The following is a 6,000-nucleotide window of genomic DNA, read 5'->3' as shown; positions in this document are numbered from 1 at the left end:
AACTGGGAGAAGTCAAGTGTAGGTCTTAAAAAACAAAAAGCACAGGATGGGTCCAATACATTTGCATTTAACTTGGCCACGTAACTGTAAAACAAAGGGAATTCCTAAAGGAAACATTTTTTTGTCACAGAAACGCTGAGCCGCTGCGAACAAATCTGGCAAGGCTGAGGATCCGGCTCCCCGGGCTGAACGTTGGAATACCATGAATAATGTCAGGAGGCAGCAATGGGGCTGTCAGATACTGCTACTGTCATTACCCTATTACTGTAAATATCCATGAACTTCACTAGGTTGTAGAAACTGTCAATGGGTATTTTAATCCGTAAGCACAGAAGACACAACTATTTTACCATATAATCGTCGAAGCTAATCTTTGACAAGGTTACTACTTGCACCTCTTCCCTTGTAATCCCCCACATGCACATACAGAATAAGGCTCTGAAGCCTAATCTTTCCAATGCTGAAAATGAGACTTTTATGCAAACTGATAAAAGTTCTTTGTTTGATTTATCTGTAAACTAAAATAGTCTGGTAGTTTGCCTTGAAGTTAAAAGGAAAAAACATACTCTGTCAAATCCTGTGTATTCTTTTTTATGTATTTTGTCATTTCCCCTCTATTAACTCTGTCCTAAGGTTGAAAAGAAGAGTGCACTCTAGCTTCCATTTACATACTGTACTTTAGCTTTGACTTTTTTGGTTGCAGCCTGTTAAATTTATTGACTATAAGCCCCTTGAGCTATTGAAGAGTATGCGGGTTACATTGTATATCTTTTGAAAGATGCTACTGGTAGCCTGTTTAAATGTGTTTACTCTCTCCAGATACAATTTGTCTTACATATTCATTGGTTTTTAGTACCAGGACCAGTTTCTTCGTTGTAGCTATTGTTTGGAAGTCTCACAGAGATATTAAGGCTTAGTAATTTTTCAGTGCTGCTCAAGGGATCTGAGTGTCAAATGAAATAATAAGTGGGAAAACCCCTAAGCAGCTGGCTTTGGAGAGCTCAATAAAAAAAAAAAAAAGGGAAAATAATTTGAGATGGCATGAAAGACACTTTGGGACATCTAGGATATTTTATATGTACAAATAGAGCTGGCCAAACAGTAGTACTTTCCATTCATTGACAGTTATATTTCATTTTAATTTGAAGATTTCATGCAGCCTGAAAGTCAGGGAAAATTTCGTTTGTGAAATGCTAACACATGGAGCTGGGAACACGGAATATGTTCCCCTGCATACTGCAGCTGCTTTTTCTAGTGGTGGAGCTGACCAGAATACTGATTTTATTAGACCAGGGTTCTGGGTGGAACTTTTCTCTTTTTTTCCCTTTTCAGATTAAAGTCGAGGCTTTCCTGTGTTCAGTTTCACAGGAGAGAGTCCAAAAGCCTCAAGAGAGATGGATGGTTGGTTACGGATCCCAAGGCTCTCAGACCTCTCCCATAAGGCTGGTACAGAGTGTGGGAATGTGACACTGTGTATTCACTGGCTCTCACTACCAGGAATCTCAGTCCTTCCCCAGCCCTTATGTAGAGGTGCACTTAGGAATATCTTTTGTTACTCAGTACAGGTATTTGCATGTTGGCCATTCATGCTAACTTGGAATCTAACCAGGTGGGACACCCACAACAGCATAGATTTAACAGTACAAAGTACAGACAGCTGTGGATTGGGATTTTCAGATTTATGCTACCCTACCCTGCCTAGTCAGCTTAAAAGTTAGCTGGAATATACTTTCATCAGTAGCCAACATGCCAAAATCTGTTTTGCATCTGTGACTGGGTCTTTAATTCAGATTGTTGCATCATTGCATCCTCTTCCAGGTGCAATCACTTGATATTCAATACCGAGGCAGAAATCTGCTGTGGCATATTTTTATTTCTAGAAAATCCATTCCAAAAGTCAAACTCCTTTCTCTCTGGGAAAGCCATGAGAGCAGCCCTGAAACTCCAGGCATTGATCTGTGCCCTCAGCAAGGTACGGGTGAGGTCTGTGCACTGCAGCCCACCCTCTGTACTCTTACCAGCTTGGTTCCTGGCTTCCAGATATTCCCCCCCACATTTGTACCTTCAAAATCTATTTTTGTGAGGAACATCTATGTTCCCAACAAGTACAGAAAAAGGAAGATATTTCAGTCAATGTTTCACATGGCAAACACCAGTTGTATTTTGGCTTTTGGTGAAAAAAAGGTGGGGAGGTCATGGCATCTCCAGCCCCACTTGCTGGTTTAGACCCTCTGTGGCCACATCAGCATGGAGGTGATCTCTTCTTATAGGGGAACCAGGATAACCTAAAATATTTCCATGCCATTGTTTCATAGCACCTAAAAGATTTCACAGAGAATAATGAATAAATGTGGATTAATTCACATTAATTCACATTTACTCTATAGCGAGAGTATTTGTTATGGAAAAGGAGTATATTTTGGCTTAGAGTGTATACGTCAAATAAATACAATTGCCTCTTTCTGAATCTTTATGATGCCCATCATCATAATTAGCTTAAGTGAAGCTGTAATTAGCTTGCATATAGCTTCAATTTGCTGCAAAATAAATCACCAAATAAATCAATAATTTACAACCAAGCAAACAGTGCAGGCTTTTCCAAAAGAAAAGAAAACCCACGAGCAAGCCATTATGCCTGGACATTTCCAAATGCAGCACTACTCCTTGCCTGCCTTCTCTGAGAGAGATGTGGCAGTTTTCAGTACCAGACATTTTCATTCAAGCACGCAGGAATCGTGTAAAACCAAACAAATAATGACATGAAACAAAGCTTTGATTAGGAGCCTGTGAATAATGATCTTTTTCACATATTCAGTGTCTAGGGTGTTTAACATGTTTTACATGTAGAATATATCAAGCAGGTCCTGACGATGAGATTTTGGTATCAAGAGAAACACACTTTATTAGAGAGGGAGCGTGTCAGGGCTTGGTGCCAATCGGTTGCAAGTAGTTATGTTGCAAACACATCCAACACCCACATTTGGAGAAGTACAAGAGGGAACGTGTTTCTTATTTTCCTCTTTCCTGCTCTGTTTTCCTACAAATTCATAAGAGGCAAGTGTTACCTACACAAATAAAAAAAAAATGGTGACAGAAATTTTCCCTGGCATGAATAAATCACAGGTTTACATTGTTGAAAAATATTTTTGGGTTTGGATGCTTTTGTACAAATTATTGCTATGGAGACTGTATTAATTGGCTGCATTTCTCATGTGGTTGTAGGTTATAGTCAGCGAACTCAAAAGGTGGAAAAAACCACTTTGGTATATATTAAATTAGTTGGTATCTTTTTATTGCCATTAATGTAACAGGGACCAAAAGCATAACAAAAGTCTGAAACTTGGGGATATTTGGAATAAAGAGAACATCCACTGGTGAATTATTTAGCATGAGTTTGGGACTGGGGCTGTTAGTCCCAATTTCAGAAAGGAATAAAAAAAGGTCCCTCATGTTTCACAGCATGAGCTACATATTTTTTGATGAGTATTGGAAAGGCGTGTTAACTGTAACCATCTAATCCCACATTTTTCAGGTGGATTTTGCACCTTGTTCTAGAAGTTCTAGTTCTGGCTAGCAGTGGAGAATGATTATTGGAAGAGATGCACCACTACCCTGGGATGTCTGCTCCTTCGTAGGAGAGAATTTATGGCTTCTGCACGTTACTGGTTGGTATCCTTTGGGTAACTCTCAATGTATTTACTGCAAACAGCCACTTAGCCTACATCCATGATACTATTACATTTATCTTGAAGTCTCATGTGGTACTACAGCAATTTTTGTACTTTTAGCATATAAATATTTTACAGAGTATCAATGGAAAAATATATTGATATGAACGTATCTGTAAGGAATGAAAAGATATCCTTTAGAATACGACGTGTTTTAATTAATTGCTTTTGCACTTTATGTTAACATGCAGAAAAATGATAGCTGCATGCAACCTCCTGCAGTCAGAAGTAGGAATATATTTATATATCAGAAGCTGAAAATTGTATTCTAAGATTAAAATTACATTGTATTTCTATAGATAGAGATATTTGGATTTCATTAAATAAAAAGGCTTTCTTTTTTCTCCACACTTCAGGAAAGAAATTACTTTTGCATTTCGTTAGGGATGAATGAATATGATACCAAATCTTTTGTTTGCATCAGTGTGCAATGTGTCATTTTCTTAAATGAGGGCTGGGTGTATTTGCAGAGCAGATGCAGAAGTGTGACTGATTACCTCACTGTTTCTTTGTACCCAGCATAGATGGAGGCGAATTAGAACTCATCAGCAGGAGGGGGGGGTTGTTTTCTTCCCAACCAGACCATCAAAGAATCCCAGAATACAGTTTAAACTATTCAGACTGATAATAGACTGAATTTTGTCTGCCTGATTTCAGTAAATACTTGTGTATTACTTATAGTGACATTTTTTCAGGACAGATGCTGGAAGCTGTAAATACCCATGTTGAAGATAATGCTCTGAATCCAGTCTCAGGCCTTTCATTCAGCATAAAGCTTTGCTGAGCAGGGCTGTGAGAAAATAGCTGTGTTGAAAAAAGCCCAGGTATGGATACAGTTGTACAGGCAAAAGAGTCTATTTGCTAAAATGTCTTCTTTCTCTTTAGAGACCTACAGTACATCCCCAGTGTGTGCCAGTGCAGCTCTACCTGCAGACAAAACACTTTAAATATGAACAAGGTGAACGATGGCTGATTAATTAGACTGCATGTCTTGCAGCATTAAAGTTGGGTGTTCCTTATCCCTCCTGGGATGGAGGTTACTGATACTGAAAGATTTAGTTCCTGACTCTGCAATTTTAATTCCTATTGCGTGTGTGACACTAAGCCACGTCACTGATGCCTGTTGGATTACACTGTGTATGGCTGAGCAGAGCAAAGAGAGCTTGAAGTGACAGGAAACAGACAGAGCCACCTTAGTGCTGTCAGCAGGCAATGAAAGGCAAACTGCTCTGAATGCTCAATAAGATGAGATTTAGGTACATGCAGGTTTGGCATCACACCTGCCAGGTACCTGTCCCTCGCTAATCAGGACCCAGGCCCTTCAACTGGTGCTGCCTGCATGGGAGGTGGGCAGGAGTTGCAGCAGAATGTCATTCGTGGTTTCTGCTGATGGTTATGATCAACTCGATCCTTTCCAGCATTTCGTGTCAGAAATCTGATCCCTGGAAAAATTGTGGGCAGGTCTGATTAAAAAGTGAAAGCTTAACACTTCCCCAGACCTAGTTTTCTATTGTAGAGGTACTGGCCATGGCAATAGTTGCTATTCTCTGCCACAGTTCACTGAAATCCTCATTTCCAGTGAAAACACATGGGTCCAGACAAAAATTTTGCCAGAAAGCATTCCTTTCTTTTGGCATGTGGTGTAAGGGAGGGAAAGAGAGAGACAGGGATGAGAAAATAATTGAGAACTCAGTGGCTAGGGTTACTCTTCTAGAAAGCCAAGATGTGTTTCAGGTCTTTGATATGACTTGAACAGAGTAGAGATCATAGAATGGTTTGGGTTAGAAGGAACCTTTAAAGGTCATCTGATCCAAGCCTCTGCAATGAGCAGGGACACCTTCCACTAGACCAGGTTGCTCAGAGCCCCATCCAACCTGGCTTTCTGTTTCCAGGGATGGAGCATCCACCACCTCTTTGGGCACTGTTTCACTGTTTCCCACCTTATTGAGAGGTGAGGATGTCAGACTCCAGCTCCTGCCTTTGGCTCATCTTTCTCTTAACTGAGTCTTGGCTATGTTAGGTTGGGTAATACCTCATGTTCCTTTTTTTTTGATTGGTTGGTTGGCTGATTTTGGGTTAGAATTTTTTTTTTTATGTTATTGGCCAGGAATATTTTGTACCTAATAGTTGTTACAAGCAGGAAATTCTGCTGCCTCACTATGTCAGTCTCACTCATCAGAAACCTGCCTATTCTGTGTCATTTCTGTACCATAATGGGTATTTCTGTGTGACACATACAGAATTCGTTACTACTGTTTTACAGCTGTGTGAT

This window comes from Manacus vitellinus, unplaced genomic scaffold (assembly GCF_001715985.3).
Source record: "Manacus vitellinus isolate BGI_N305 unplaced genomic scaffold, ASM171598v3 scaffold_45_pilon, whole genome shotgun sequence".
In the NCBI taxonomy this organism is placed as follows: Eukaryota; Metazoa; Chordata; class Aves; order Passeriformes; family Pipridae; genus Manacus; species Manacus vitellinus.
The sequence above is the reverse complement of the archived record's forward strand: the minus strand, read 5'-3'. Positions refer to the sequence as shown.